Here is a 16,410-nt window from a genome sequence, read left to right as displayed (position 1 = left end):
CCCACACTGCCTGCTTCATCAATTAAAAAATTTACCTGTCTAGGCAAAGCTTTGAAATAAATAGGGTCAGGTTGCACGGGATTTAAGGGCAAATGAACTTGCTGGGCATAATCAAAAGAAACAAGCAGCCTCGTCTTGTTACATTAAAATCTAAACTGTTTAGAATTGGTGCACCTATCTAAAGTATTAAATCAAAATAACTACCATAAATTACAATCTTAGATTATTAATAATATCTTGTTGTAGCACCGAGAATGGGATCCATGGTTTTGACAGGCAGTTGTTACAAATTACCACTTTGTGGGTAAATGAAATGGACTGGAGAACCAAATTGTCTTCCATGTCCTATGACAAAGTAGATTATGTTGGAAAGAATATGAAGATACAGTGTATTGAATATAAAAGTCACCCTTTAATGCCTTGAATTTTTTTACAGCTGCAGTTTGTTAAATGTTACTTAAATAAGTACTATAAAAAAGAACAAATAAAAGAAAAATGTTAATGGTATTAGAATCTGAAGCAAAGGTAAAAAAAGAGAGAATAAAAAGGAGCCATGTTATATACACACATGGCAGGTTTTCCAATAGAGGAGGTATTAAAAATTTTCCTCCATGCTAAATACCAAAGAACATATGAGGTCTTGTTTTGGCTGCAGCAGTTGTCGGGATGGAGATGTACTTCCATCTTTCCAATGCCATGGTTTTCGAGAATATAGTGGATGTAACTTATGGTTGCATTTTCACCCTTTCTCACACTGCTTGCTTCATCAATTAAAAACTTAACCTGTCTAGGCAAAGATTCATAACACACTCCAAAAACTCCTACTGTCCTGAGAACTTTAAAATAAATAAGACCAGGTTGCATGGGGTTAGAGAGCAAATGAACTTGCTGGGCATAATCAAAAGAATAATGCATCTTCCCTTTTAACGAGCAGGCTGATATTGTTACATTAAAATTAAAACTGTTTAGAATTTGTGCAATAGTTCTTCTTCTCTCTTTGCATATGCTTTTGTAAAGACATCTCTCATGTTCTGGCAAGTTGGCTAACTGGTAGAATTGTTATTTGGCATGTATGAAAGAGGTCAGTCATTGGTTTTGTTATTCTTACTTTGGGCCGCAGCTCATTCTACAACAATCCTCTACCACCAACTGGTTATATGAAACAGGCTGGGGTACCGCATTTTTTTCTGTGGTCTACTACAACTAGAGAACGTGGAAAAATAGAAAAAAATAAGTAAAGTCAACAAAAAATCAATGTGATTTGATTGTTCCTCTGAATCGCTTGAATAGTACAATCTGCAGACGTTTTGGTTTTGAGTACGGAAATGGCAGTGTTGATTGATAACTGTAGTTTTTCAAATGACCAAATACAAGGTGAAGGTGAATAGGGAAAAATAGTGTCAGTCTCTGAAGTAAGGGTAAGAAAAGAAAATTTTTAAAGCTTTTTTAAGTCCTATGTACATCATTGTAAGTAGCTCTAGTTTTTAAATCAGTCATATTATCAGTCAAGGTAAAGCATCAGCGGTAGATGCTCAGCCTCTCCTGCCAAAAATGTGTATCTCTCTCTACAGGGTGAATTTGCCCAGGCAAAATAAAATGTAACGAAATGGCAACTGCCACGACAAAGCCAGCCACAAAGAAAATAACTAACAGAACGTAATAGACTAAAGCAAAAACAAATGTTTGTAATTAATTATGTGAAGGATATCTTTCTTACTCTTAAATTGGAATGACAGTTGTGGGAATCACCACCTAAAGGATAAACAAAATGGGTTGGGGCACCAAACTTTCTTCCATGGCCTACTACAAATATACAATGCAGAGAACAACACGCAGCTCGCTTATTTCTTTCTGAATCGTTGGTGTTAGATTGTGATTCTTTGTTCTTGTTTCATGGTCTGTTCTTTTCCTATTTCACGCCAACAGTTTCCTATTCTTTCTGATCTGAATGCTCGTTAGACTGGGTATTGTCACAAGTAATTTAATGCACAAAATTCATGGAAAACAGCTTTTTCTTTATAATAGCTTATCTTTAGAATTTGAGTATTTATGGTTAGTAAGGATAATATGAAGTATTTTAAAGGTGATGTTTTACCTACCTACCTACCTACCTACTGATGTTTGTTGCAGTACGCTCGAGTTCGCTTTAGCACTCCTTTTCAAATCAGCCTGACCAGATTCACTTTTCACATCTTATTAAACAGGGATCACTTAATTTCTCTTTATTTAGTTTCTGGTTTGGTGAAATAAACTAGCTCATAAAGAGGTTTATTGACAATAGTGTTTTCTCCATTGTTCTTGTTTGCATGAGAACCGAGCACTCACATCATTAACAGGTACTTCCTTCAACTTTTTATCAATATCATTGTTATTTGACATAACTTCTTCCTGGGTGATGGCATCTTTGAGCTCCTATTCCAGTCTTAATTCCTTGACTGTCTTTTTGAGTTGTAGAATCTTTGCATGCAACTGTTGTTTGGGGAATAAACACTCGATTTCATCAGCATATCAGGGCTGCAGACATTGGCTGACCCAAATTTGCTCATGTCCGATGAAATCCCAAGTGTGGTCGTACATGATGTCAGGACAATTTTTTGATTGTAAATAATTTTACGGCAACGATGGATAAAAATCTGCCTTGAGTAAATCTTACTTTGTGTGAGGATGATCTTAATTAATTCATGGCTTTCGTAAGTCACTAAATGAGATTGAAACAGATCGCAAGGAAAGTGATAATTCGATAATTTTAAGGAAAAAAATTCAACCTTCGGTTTTTGGTGATTGGTGCAACCACAATTTTGTTTTGTCCGACCGACGATAAACAAGAAGCTTGTCTCAGCTTGCCCTGTTTCTTTGTTGAAGTACTGGATGAAGGTGATAAGCATTTCCATGACTGTAACATCACTGACTTCATCAGCAAGCAAGCCATAGCAGCCTGCTTTCTTCACCATTTCCAACAACTTTACTAGCAATGCAGAGCCCAGTGCCAAAATGATTTCTCTTACAGAACCCTGTGAAGAATACTGGAAATGCTTCATTCGATCGAGCCCAAGCAATTTAAGCAGATCTAGAAGAGATAAAAACTTTTGGTCGGAAATTTCCTCTTTGACAAGCCAGTATGTTGCATAGAAAGCCTTAAACATGACATCATCTTTCACTATTTTCCTTTCTTGTATCTCTTTATGAAACACTGACACCCATGCTAACATTTCAGCTCCAACAGCATCCTTATGTTGCTGAGTTGCTAAATGTTCTTGAACGGCTAACTTCTTAAAGCGTATGCATGGGGTTGCATTATAAACCTTGGTCTTGTTTTGTTGATTTTCTGTATTGTGTTTCTTGCACAAATAGCAAAACATGCCCTTTCCTTCCTCATAAACCAGCCAAGCAATTTCCATTTTATGGTAAAAGTTGACCATCTTGTCAAACAACCAGCTGTGGACAAATCTATCGCGACTAGGCTTTAGACGGGACTGCTCCTGGGATGTCAGGTGTTGGCAGTTATGGGAAGTGCACTTGTAAAAGTTGTGCACTACAGCTCCCCCAGGAAAAGCAAAGAGGCTCTCAATTTCTTTCTTCATTGCGGTCGTGTTTTCAGGCGTACATTTGACAGACTTTAAGGCTGGTGATCTTAAATTCGTTTCTGGTTGAGCTGCAGTTATTTTGGGGCCATGAGTTGAGGCAAGGGTAGTTAAAGCGTTACTCTTCTCAGTCCCCCTTGCGATCTGATCACCAGGAGAAATCGAGGAGCTTGTTTTGTCAACAGCATTTTCCTTTGGATTACCTGAGAAAATGTTGAATTGAGAAAGCTGCAATAGTAAACACAGCTGTCCATCACACAAAACGATTTTCCCGCCGACAATTGATAGTCTAAAGTCGCGACACATTTCGCATTCAAAATTTTTTTTATTTAAATATTCAGTAGTTTTAGTTTGCTAGCTAGCATTGAAAAAACTTTCATATTCTTTCTTAACTGGAAAACAAGACAAGTTTAATTCAGGACCTTAGAATTTATCGCAAATCTCAACTTAAAACAAAAGGGTAAACATATGGAATAACCAGTCAAGACAAACTTTGTCACGTGCAATCAACGCCTGATGCGAAAATTTGCGGAAGAATTTCAGAGTTCTATTGAAATCTTTTTTTTTCTTTCTAGGGAAGTTAAATATAAAAGTCCTGTATGGTATGGTTGCATACATTTAATAAGTAGTACAAGATTCATTCAGTTTATCCTCTAAATTTTTTATCGTTTAGTTTATCTTCGTGCAAATCTGTGGTAATTACAAAAAGGCCGCCATGTCTAGACTAAATACGGCGCCCACAAAACACTGAAGAAAATATGCACGAAATAATTATATTATCTTCTTCACAGCGTTACCGTCCTTGTCGACTAAATAGGCAAAAGATATATTGCGAAAAAAAGTGAGGTTTAGAAAAAGACGCTGATGGCAAAAGAAACACCAACGACTTTCCGAAGAACCGATCCTTTAGTTACATTTTTAGCTCTTTCTCGATGACTTCGTCCAGACTTATGTTGTCTGTTTGAAAATTAAATTAGCAATGCTGTGCGTTCAATGAGAAGTAATTCGTTATTCAAGCTGCTAAATGAGCAGTCAAACAACACTGCTTGTAAAGATTTACAAAGAGAAGCAGCTGCTTAAAATTTGTTACATGGTTGTTTATTGCTAGTTTTCATTGGCGGAAATGGTACTGTAAGTGATGTTTCTTGCCAGACCCAAGAAATTCTCCCAAATTTTAATTCTACAATAAAATTACTTTATTCACTTAAGGAAGCGATTCTTACCTTGATCATCCTCCCGATCTTCAGGGTTCTTCTTTTTTGATTTTGGAGAACTCAAAAAAAAATCATGTAATGTATATTATCCTGATCGCTTTCGCCCGTCCATCTTCGACTGCAGATATGTTACGCAATTTACCGTGAAAGAAACATGACACCGCTGCTGTATTTATGTCTGCTCAACTTTAGAAATAATCAGTGGAGAATACATGCGATTTTATTGAGAAAGGTCAACCGATAAACAGACTACACGTCAAGGATATCATACATTTTGATTCAGAAAAGGAATAGCTTATTTTCTACAAAATGTATTTCAATTTATTTACAGCAAGTACCGGTAGCAGTAGCTGGCACAAAATGCTCTGACAACTGGCAGATTTCCGCCGGCAACCGGCTTCTAATGACAACCTTGGTAGTATATCATCAATTTATTGCTACAGTTCTGTTTCCTATGGTCAAAAGATGACCACGTCCTTCAGGCAGATTTTTGAATGACCGTTAATTTGAATGCTGGCGGTTAAATATAAGATACAAAATATAATTTAACAAAATATGTTGAAAGGGTTAATTAGTTCAGTCTTGTGTCAAAGGGATACATTGTGACTTCTGTAGCATTCTTCAAAGTTTACTTCTCACTGTGGCTTGATAGTCCATTTTGGATTGGAGGCATTGACCTCCTAGAGGTCATTCATTCTCTTTCCTGCAGTTGCACCCATCACGTGATTGTTGAGTTGGCGCTGATGTGACATTTGTGCGATTTCATGATTGACATGCATGAGTAGCTAACCTTAAGTGGAAAGCATTTGTCGACAATGCACAGAAACTTTCTTCCAAGGTTGGTTTTAAGATTTCAATTCCATGATGGGTTGCACCGTGTTATGTTCTGTTTTCGCTTTCTTTCATTTCTCGTTTGTTTTGCTTCTGGGTTATATGTGAGCTTGTGATCATGTCCGTATATGATCACATGCTCTACTGTGCAATGCTGGAGGAATCAAATCAAATCAAATCAAAATCAAATTTTATTTATACATGTGACACCTAAGAGTAGATACAGTTCTTGTTACAGTGTGTACCTGTGTAAAAGCAAACAATATAGATAAAAAAATTATTTAAAGACAGTCTGATCAACCTTGCATTTGACTTGGTATATTTATTACTATATAGTTTCGTACTGCACTGTGTGCAGCACTCATCAGATAAAATAGCCAACTGCAAAATTTTTACATAACGCTGATATATATAGAAAGAGACGCGGTATGAGTGGAAAGGTATAAAATTACAACGGTTTTTTGGTTTGAAATAATACAATAGAAGCTATATATAATGCGTGACAATATGCGGTAAAATAAACAGTTGTTATCGCGTGACTCCTTTGACATTTTTAAGAAGGAATTTGTTTGCATGTCTACAGGAGGTAACTAATTCATTTCGTTTGTTCAGAGTACCTAAAACGGGTCTGCAGATAATAAAATATTTTTCCCAAAGGCATAGGTTGCAGCGGTTGGAAGTGGGGTTATACGGTGTAGCTTGTTTCAAAATCTTCCATGATATCGTGAAATCAGTTTTAGTGTTCTTCAACTGCCAGATGTGTTTGCTGAGTTCAGTACTGTATTTTTTGCTCGGGGTGGAGAAAGAAGCTTTGTGTTTTGCAAATCTGGTCTTAAAAGAGTTTTCAGTCAAGCCTACGTAGGTTTGGTCGGGTCTGTCGTCGTTGGTTGATACTGTCACTTGATATAAAAGTATCTAAAATATTAAAAATTATCAAAGATATTTACAATTAATATTTACAAGTAAAAATTAAAAATATATAATAATTTTAATGTCGCAAATTACAGGTACTTAAGGTACGTAAATTTAATGTCATGTGATTTCCTTACTATGGGAGAGGACAGATTCCATAGTTTGAAGGCCATAAATGCGAAAGGTCTATGCATCCATTTTATATTGAAGTTAGGGAGTTTTGGCCTTGTGCTACGCCCACATAAATTACATGGAACATTCTTAAAATTAAATAAATTCACTGACATAGGGTGCTCCCTGGTTGTACAAGCACTTGTACAGAATGGTGTGCCTTGGTAAAACTGATCCTTTTATGAGCACTTTGTTTGGTTTTGAGTCCTCCATCTCTTCTAGTAAAAGTCCAAAACTTGTTGAGTAGCAACTCAGCTTAAATTTAGCATTGTGCTTGTTTACAGGCTTGCCTAAGTCAACATGATTGTGTTGGACAAATTTTACCCAATGTGCCTGCACTTTCGAGTCAGTTTAGACTGATGACCGCCACTGATGCAGATTAATTTTCAGTGTATAGTTTGTGTTTTTGCATCTTTGGATGGTTTTAACCCCAAATCAGCGTTTGGTTGAGAGGAGTGGGTGGGAGGTGTAGTTTCTATTTTTCACAACTGAATGCGACATTGTTGCACAGATGGCCTTTTCCTAGTTGTATTTCCTCGCTAGAGTCCTTGACTCCTGTCTCGGCAATTTCTTGGCTGAGATCAACAGCTTTCACCCCTTCCTTGCAAAGGCTCAACACCTGACTATTTATTAGCAGCAAGGGGAAAATAATGAGGCAAACTGTTTCATCAACATCTCTTTTGCCATGTTTAGAGAAATCCAAAACAAACAGAGTGATGTGGAATGTTAAACTTTTTCCTGAGCCTGTTGGAGTGACCATAAGACATCTCGAACATTAACATAAGCTTCTACTACATTTTGTTTAATCTCCAGTTTCCTTACAACCAAGCTTTGTTAAATCGGGGTTTATAGCTTCTCTGACATTCATTGCATTTCTTTACTTTCTTCTTACCTTGATATCAACACTGTCACACCCCAATCAGAAAACTGGTTGGTAAAAAATGGTACACTGCAAATGAAAAAAGTCTGTTTTCTGCCAAATGATGTGCAAGGTGCAAAACAAGAAAATCACCTTAAAACCTTTTTGGATGTTTCAAAGCTTGAGGATCTGGTTGGTGTGTACTTGACCCCGGGAAACTTAAAGGGTTGTTGGTTTAATGGTAAATACATGGCTGCTACTTAAAAGAAACGAGAGAAACCGGAGTTAAAAATGAGTGGCTGCTGACGTGAAGCTGCTATGGACGAAGATAGGGCTGTTGAGCTGGATTCAAAGGATTTTGAGGCAATCTTACTTTTGACTAAATACGTAAAGATTAAACAGCTTACGTCATGTTTCAATAATTAAATGCGACAGGCTTTGATGCATTGTTTACTATGAATGAAGTTTTTAACTACCCCAATACAAGATTGTCAGTGTAGATTCATATAAACTTTGTAAAAAAGACTTGAAATGAACATTTATAAATGTTCAAGGAAGCAACTGTCTACAATATCCTACCGGTATACGTTGGATCAATAGCGATGTAATGGGTTAAACATACCAAAAACCTAATTTAAAAGCAGAGACTGATACAACGTAGAATGATAGTTGTACTGTATTTCGGCTGGCCAAACTAACCATCTTCATGTACAATGTGAGTTTACATTGGAAGGTGTGTTTTACGTGTGGTGATTGAGGTAGGAGTGCCTCCAATGACAAACAATTGACAATGTCAAAAAACATAAAAAGTATAGTGGAGTCAATATGAAAACCATCCTTAAGTATCATTCACCTCTTGGACGTTTTTACCATCTGCAGATAACCAAATGTAACCCCAATAACACTATGTGATGTTATCCTGTTGTAGTACTTAGAATGGGATCCATGGTTTCTGACAGAAAGATGTTACAAATTTGGGGTGGTAAATGAAATGGGCTGGAGAACCGAATTGTCTTCCATGCCCTACCACAAAGTAAAGAATGTTGGAAAGGATATGAAGATACAGTGCAGTCAATATGAAAAAAAAAAACATTGGTATTGGTGACAACTGTTTTCCATGTCGTCAGCATGAAGATGTATGTCCATCTCTCCTATGCTGTAGTTTTCGAAAAAATAGTGGATACGTCACCACGGGGCTTTTCAGTGAAATATTTACATAAAATAAAATAAAATAAGATAAATGAAAAAATTAAAATAATATTAAAACTTGTGGTTGCATTTGCACCCTTTCCCATACCTGCTTCATCAATTTAAAAAATTAACCCTCGGACGTACAAGGGGGGGGGTGGATGCCACCCCCCCCCCCTTGTACGATGGTGGGGGTATGAGTTTGCTTGTACGTCCGAGGGTTAACCTGTCTAGGCAAAGCTTTGAAATAAATAGGGTCAGGTTGCATGGGGTTAGAAGGCAAATGACCTTGCTGGGCATAATCAAATAAAAAAATGCATCTTCCTTTTAAACGAGCAGGTTGGTCTCGTAACGTTAAAATCTAAACTGTTTAGAATTGGTGCAACATTTCTCTTACTCTCTTTGCATATGCTTTTGTTAAGACTTCTCTCATGTTCTGGCAAGTTAGCTGACTTGTAGATGTTTGAATTGTCATTTGACATGTATGACAGAGGTCAGTCATTGGTTTTGTTATTGTATCTTTGGGCCACAGCTCATTCTAATTCTACTTCCAATACCAAAACAGGCTCTTTAGAGTCCTCTGAAAGCTCCGAATATTGAAAGGAGTACTCAGCTGGCTGTGGCATTCAAATGAAGGTTATGTCGTTCACAACTATCATCTGTTCGCCTTCTGTGTAGGCGTGATTGACCAGCTTTACCAGTGTTCTCATAGTTTTGTTTTGCTCCAAAAGCGATTTCTTTGCAGGAGAATAAAGCAAGCCTTCTTTCGCTTGGTTGCTATCAGTTTTGGGGTGTGAATGTGACATATTCTAACATATTGCTCTGATTTCGTTTGTTGCCTGAAAGGTTATGGACATAATGCTTATGGTTGCATTCGCACCCTTTCCCACACTGCCTGCTTCATCAGTAGCCTCCTCATTTTCAACGGGAGTGTCAGTGATTTCGTTTTGATCTGCTATGGTCTTCGTGTTCAGAATAAATCTGAAAAATACGACTATAAGTCTTCCACGAGTGAAACAAAGCCTTCAGCGCGAAGCCATTTTTAAGAATGAGCATTTTTTGCATGGTGTCGAAAGGCTTGATTTTGGAGTGAAAGCTGGGAGAATATTCCATTATATCTTATTGAGGTTTGTGTAGTGAAACTTATGGTTGCATTTGCACCCTTTCCCACACTGCCTGCTTCATCAATTAAAAAATTTACCTGTCTAGGCAAAGCTTTGAAATAAATAGGGTCAGGTTGCACGGGATTTAAGGGCAAATGAACTTGCTGGGCATAATCAAAAGAAACAAGCAGCCTCGTCTTGTTACATTAAAATCTAAACTGTTTAGAATTGGTGCACCTATCTAAAGTATTAAATCAAAATAACTACCATAAATTACAATCTTAGATTATTAATTATATCTTGTTGTAGCACCGAGAATGGGATCCATGGTTTTGACAGGCAGTTGTTACAAATTACCACTTTGTGGGTAAATGAAATGGACTGGAGAACCAAATTGTCTTCCATGTCCTATGACAAAGTAGATTATGTTGGAAAGAATATGAAGATACAGTGTATTGAATAAAAGTCACCCTTTAATGCCTTGAATTTTTTTACAGCTGCAGTTTGTTAAATGTTACTTAAATAAGTACTATAAAAAAGAACAAATAAAAGAAAAATGTTAATGGTATTAGAATCTGAAGCAAAGGTAAAAAAAGAGAGAATAAAAAGGAGCCATGTTATATACACACATGGCAGGTTTTCCAATAGAGGAGGTATTAAAAATTTTCCTCCATGCTAAATACCAAAGAACATATGAGGTCTTGTTTTGGCTGCAGCAGTTGTCGGCATGGAGATGTACTTCCATCTTTCCAATGCCATGGTTTTTGAGAAAATAGTGGATATGACTTATGGTTGCATTTGCACCCATTCTCACACTGCTTGCTTCATCAATTAAAAACTTAACCTGTCTAGGCAAAGATTCATACCACACTCCAAAAATTCCTACTGTCCTGGGAACTTTAAAATAAATAAGACCAGGTTGCATAGGGTTAGAGGGCAAATGAACTTGCTGGGCATAATCAAAAGAATAATGCATCTTCCCTTTAAACGAGCAGGCTGATATTGTTACATTAAAATCAAAACTGTTTAGAATTTATGCAATAGTTCTTCTTCTCTCTTTGCATATGCTTTTGTAAAGACATCTCTCACGTTCTGGCAAGTTAGCTAACTGGTAGAATTGTTATTTGGCATGTATGAAAGAGGTCAGTCATTGGTTTTGTTATTCTTACTTTGGGCCGCAGCTCATTCTACAACAATCCTCTACCACCAACTGGTTATATGAAACGGGCTGGGGTGACGCATTTTTTTCTGTGGTCTACTACAACTAGAGAACGTGGGAAAATAGGAAAAAATAAGTCAAGTCAACAAAAAATCACCCTGAAATGTGATTTGATTGTTCCTCTGAATCGCTTGAATAGTAAGATCCGCAGACGTTTTGGTTTTGGGTACAGAAACGGCAGTGTTGATTGATAACTGTAGTTTTTCAAATGTTACTTGTCTAACAAGAACTATAAAGTTGACCAAATAAAAGGTAAAGGTGAATAGGGAAAAATAGGAACAGTCTCTGAAGTAAGGTCGAGAAAAGAAAATAGAAACTTGTTATATTCACACAATTTCATTTTTTAGTCAAATGTACATCATTGTAAGTAGGTAGTTTTTAAATCAATCATATTATTGGTCAAGGTTGAGCATCAGCTGTAGATGCTCGGCCTCTCCTGCCAAAAATGTATATCCCTCTCTACAGGGTGAATTTGTCCAGGTAAAATAAAATGTAACGAAATGGCAACTGCCATGACAAAGCCAGCCACAAACGAAATTACTAACAGAACGTAATAGACTAAAAGGAATTAATTAATTCTATGAAGGATATCTTACAGTTGCTGAAAATCACCACCTACTGGATAAACAAAATGGGTTGGGGCACCAAACTTTCTTCCATGGCCTACTACAAACTAGACTGATAACTCTGTTAAAAGAAGTAAAGGCTTGAAAAGGAAAAAAAGCAGTCATGTTATATCTACACATGACTTTGGAAATAAAATAGAAATGTCATTTTAAGCAATAGTGAGTATGTGTCATGGTTCGTATGGGTCACATGTGGGTCATAAAACCTGGAAAGTCATGGAATTTCAGATAAACTCCAAATGTTAACACCTAGTAAGGAATTTCCAGCTCCTTCCGTATGCTTCTAACTGAAAAAATAGAATAATAAATGTTGTTTTGCTATCAAATTGTACTTGGAACCTTGGACTTTAATAGGTATCTATGGTTCTTCAATTGCTTGCAAGGGAGCAACTGACACAACAGTCTTTCTTCTAATTACCTTTTCACGCATCTGTTTGTTTGTGGTTTACAACAAGTTTTTTGTGGTTTACAACAAATTCCTCCATTACATCTTTGAGTTGTATAAAGCATAGCTTTCTTGCATCTTTTCTAAAAGCTAAATAAAAAGGTTAGCCATCACTTCAGCAACAACAGAAGCCATTGGCCAGGACTTGCCTTTGACTTGTGCTCTTTGCACTAGTGTCACAGTTGCAAATGGTCCTTTGCACTGTAGCACTGCTTGTACAGTGGTTGTTATTTGCCCATCGTCTGCATTACTCTGACAACTGGCAGGTACGAGATATAGAATATTAAGTAACAGGAGTTAAGGAATAAATCAGTCAAGAGGAGAATACAACGTTGCTTTGAAAAAATGTTATGTGTAAGTTCAGAAAGTATTTACCTCAAATGAATGAGTTACTCAAAAGTTACTATTTAAATAAATATAATGTTTCAAAAGAGCTCACAATGTAACGATTACCAAATAAAGTGGTCATGAAGATCTGTTCAAGGTCAGCAGGCTCCACCTTTTTTGGGGTAGGCCATCTGTATGTTCGCTATTTCTTATGGGATGCCTCCAAGAGGCTAATAATTAGCCTCACCTCAACCTGGACGACTTTTCCCAAATAGAAAGTGTCACAGTTACTGTAAGCAATAGTGATAAATTCACCAATCCTCGGCCGCTGGCAAGAAATTAATATGCTGTTTAATTTTTTTAATGAGGGGTAACAACTAGGATTTTAATTGAAACCATATAGAAATCACCTATCTTCTCAAGGTGTGTGTGATACACTTCATTTGCTAGTGGCTCTTGAGGAATGACAGTGTCTGGCAAGTCTGGAGGATTGGTGAAAACCTTCTATCTTGGATTACTGATAATAACAACAATAATAAATATAGTAATAATAATAATAATAATAATAATAATAATAATAATAATAATAATAATAATAATAATAACAAAAGAGCTGATGTGTTCGTGTATGACATAACTAAATACACGATAACACGTCACAGTGGCATAAGGGTATTGAGTAGCCACCAAATCAAGGAACTTGTCCTTCTTACAGTCGTCCATTTCCAATGTTACCCAAATTGTTCGCGAATGATTTTTTAAGGGTGGATTCGAAAAAATTGTAACCAACATACTTGAAATGAATGCAAATGAAAATGCATCTCTATCGTAATACTTACTCAAATTTTTGAAGCCATTTCAAAAGTGGAATGATGATCGCACTTGAATGTTCTTTGATTTATTAACCTTGAATAAATGTTGCGTTGGGAAATTCCGAACGTGACTTCTCAAATTACTGCGGTTCTTCATAGTCCCCCTGGTAATGTGATCCTCTTTTCTTGCCACACATGCTCTTTGCTGGTAGTATTGAGTCCATACTTTGTTGTTTTTTTTAACCACCAGAAGAAGACAAATACGTTTTTCCCATTTTTTCATGCCCACAGTTCACAGGACTGCTGGTCACGATGAGCACATCGACAAAATAAAACTGTGACTTGCCTCTTGGAACAGGTTAAGTGGAGTGTTATACCATACTTCTTGTGCACATCCTGTAACTGCAATAGGTGTGGTGCACTGTTGCTGGAGATAAGATAAGATGGAACGAAAAGTTATATATGTGGTACTGACTGTTTGTAACAAAGCCTAGGACATTCACTGCCTGCTTTTTTTTATTTTCTTTGGTTTCCTTTCATTCTTTGAATGCTCTTGTGCCTTGCATAAAAACTTTGTCATTCTGACATAAGACACCACATCCTCTTCTGTGATATCTTGCAAATGTCAGTAGTTTTAAGTCCAAGTTTAACAAATTCATGAATTTGATATAGAGCAGCTGCAAACATGCTTATAGCATCCTTCTGCACCAGCTTTGCAGTTACACTTTGCGTACTCCACTTCAGACTTGCTATTAAGGTGCACATTAGCAGCATATTTATTTTTCTTCATGAGGCCGTCACTGCCCATTTCCTGCAAGAGTGGTAAACAAGGATTTGCCCTAATCTCATATCCTATCTGTTCACATGATGAAAGTGCTTGTACTGGATGTTTTAGTCTAATGCCTTCAATGATGTGTTCTCTGTAGAATCCAAAGTCCCTGTGCCATTTTCGAAGAAAAGGACAAACGTCGTTTTCCAGCATATTGAGTTTGGGTGTAATTGTTATTGGGGGAAATTTTTGGGAGATAAACTTCAGAGATAATAATAATAAAACAATAATAATGAAAAAATATTGACAACGATAATAATAGTAAAAATGTGGTAAAACTAGCATACAAAAAATAAAAGAAATAAAAATACATAAATAAATAACCTTCTTATCGATGAGATAGTAGTATGTAATTGTTGTAAATTCAATATCTCTTGTAAAGAGTTTGATTTCTCATGTAACTGTTTAGGCCAATGTAAATAAATCTGTGCATCTCTGAGTGCTAGTATATTCCCATTCACAGCAGTTTTGTGAAGCTGTGCACTCCCCACATGTAGCTGTGATTGAATTCTTTTGTCAAGGTTAAAGCACTGATCCTCAAGCTTGTCAAAAAGTTTCTTGAAAACACCTTTGCTGATACGAAGTCCAGGAACACAACCTGATAAAAACTGTTTTATTATGTTGGAAGGTTAATACTTTTAGGCAAATTATTACTTTTTCAAGCTCAATGTCAAGCTATTTGTTTTGGATGACAATGTGGTACAACTTCTGCCAACTAAAGCAGGAACCATCTGCAGGACAGCTGCATCAGTGGGTAGGTTATGAGAAACCAGAGACATTGACATGTGTCTGGAAGAAACACAAGAATGAATACGAGTGTTGAATAAATATTTAGATCTGGACTGTTTACATTATGATATGTATGATGTGTATAACTTATCTGAAGAGCCAACTATCGCAGCCCATAATCTCCAAAGAGAAACATCACTTCCTTGAAATCACGATTTTTCAAGATTTACTATTTTAGCATAAATTGGAGAATCCAGTTCTTTCTTGCATGAAGGAGAAAGGCTATCCCATTCCCTGTTCGTTGCCATGTACGACACTGGTAGGTAGGCAGTTCTTGGCTGTCACCAAAGGTTAACTCATAGTATCTTTTTTGCTGGCACCTTCTGATGAAAAACTTTTTAGGAACATTGTCATATCTTTCAAGGGAATGTCTTCTGCATAAGAAATACTTGACTTGCAGTGGTTGAAAACCTGTATCGGTCTGTTCCTTAGTTATTGAGGCATATCTTCATTGTATTTCATGCTCTATCCCTTCTTAGAGATTTCACTTCTTTTTCTCTTTTCATGACAATGTATGTATAAGAAACCCCTTACATTGAAGTGTCTGTGCTTTCACTTGATACCAAATGATGTTAAGTGCACGAGCATTGTAATTATTTTTTTTTTTAAAAAAAACAATACTCTTACGATAAACTGCATTTGGGGTAAGAATTGTTCCGTCATTTCAATGAATCTTTTCATGTACTTGCCTTTTGTTGGCAGTGAGATGTTCCTGGTTGAGTAGCCCAGGTTGATCTTGTATATGTAACACCCTATTCAATGAACCTTTTATATTCAAATATATGTAAAATGCTAACTTACAGAAACAAACCAATTAAAATGTTTGAAAAGAACAATGGTAAACACACTAAGCTGTATTAGATATATTTAAAAGTGTAATGCTCAACCTGTTTGTTAAGTTCAGGGTTCAAACATTCAATATGAAACTTTCCTTAATTTTAAGCTGAGAGATGGTCTTTTAACAATCAATTTTAAAACAGGAGGCATCACAACTGTCTGACCAATGACTAGAACAATTGAGATGTCTAAACACTTGGAAATGTTTCGTCCCGAAAAAGATGCTTATGTGTGTGAAAATGTCTATTGGTGTCACCAATATAATGAGCTCCCCAGCTCATACACTTAAACTGGTACACAACATGCGAGTCCTCAGTACTGTTGGTGGCACAACTTAGCAGTGGAACTTGTGAAGCTCCTGCCAATAAAATGTTCCTTGCAATAGAAATTGATGAGCATCACCCATTGCAAGGAATTACCAGTTTCTGTGCAGGTTATAGTTGCCCCAACCCAGTTCAAGTATGGAAGTATTTCGTGACTTCCCAGATTTAATGTTTCCAGTCAAGTACTTGGGCTATTAAACAGGAGTGCCTGGGACTCTGCTTACTCCATGAAGATTCTTGGTTAAGAGATTTCACAAGTCCTGCTTATTGTTTCCCTCTTAAATTTTCCTCCCAGCTAGTTCTAACTATTTCTTCCCTCGTCAATCCACTAAATGGCCTTGGCT

At 36.6% G+C, this 16,410-nt stretch overlaps 1 pseudogene; it reads right to left on the bottom strand.

Annotated features, from left to right (window-relative positions):
* The window catches only part of LOC144648488 (uncharacterized), a 344,754-nt pseudogene extending 330,484 nt beyond the window's left edge, over positions 1-14,270 (bottom strand).
* Positions 14,271-16,410: the final 2,140 nt, after the last annotated feature.

Source organism: Oculina patagonica, chromosome 4 (assembly GCF_052425735.1).
Source record: "Oculina patagonica isolate OP01 chromosome 4, crgOcupat, whole genome shotgun sequence".
NCBI classification, from domain to species: domain Eukaryota; kingdom Metazoa; phylum Cnidaria; class Anthozoa; order Scleractinia; family Oculinidae; genus Oculina; species Oculina patagonica.
This window is presented reverse-complemented; position numbering and strand designations above follow the sequence as displayed.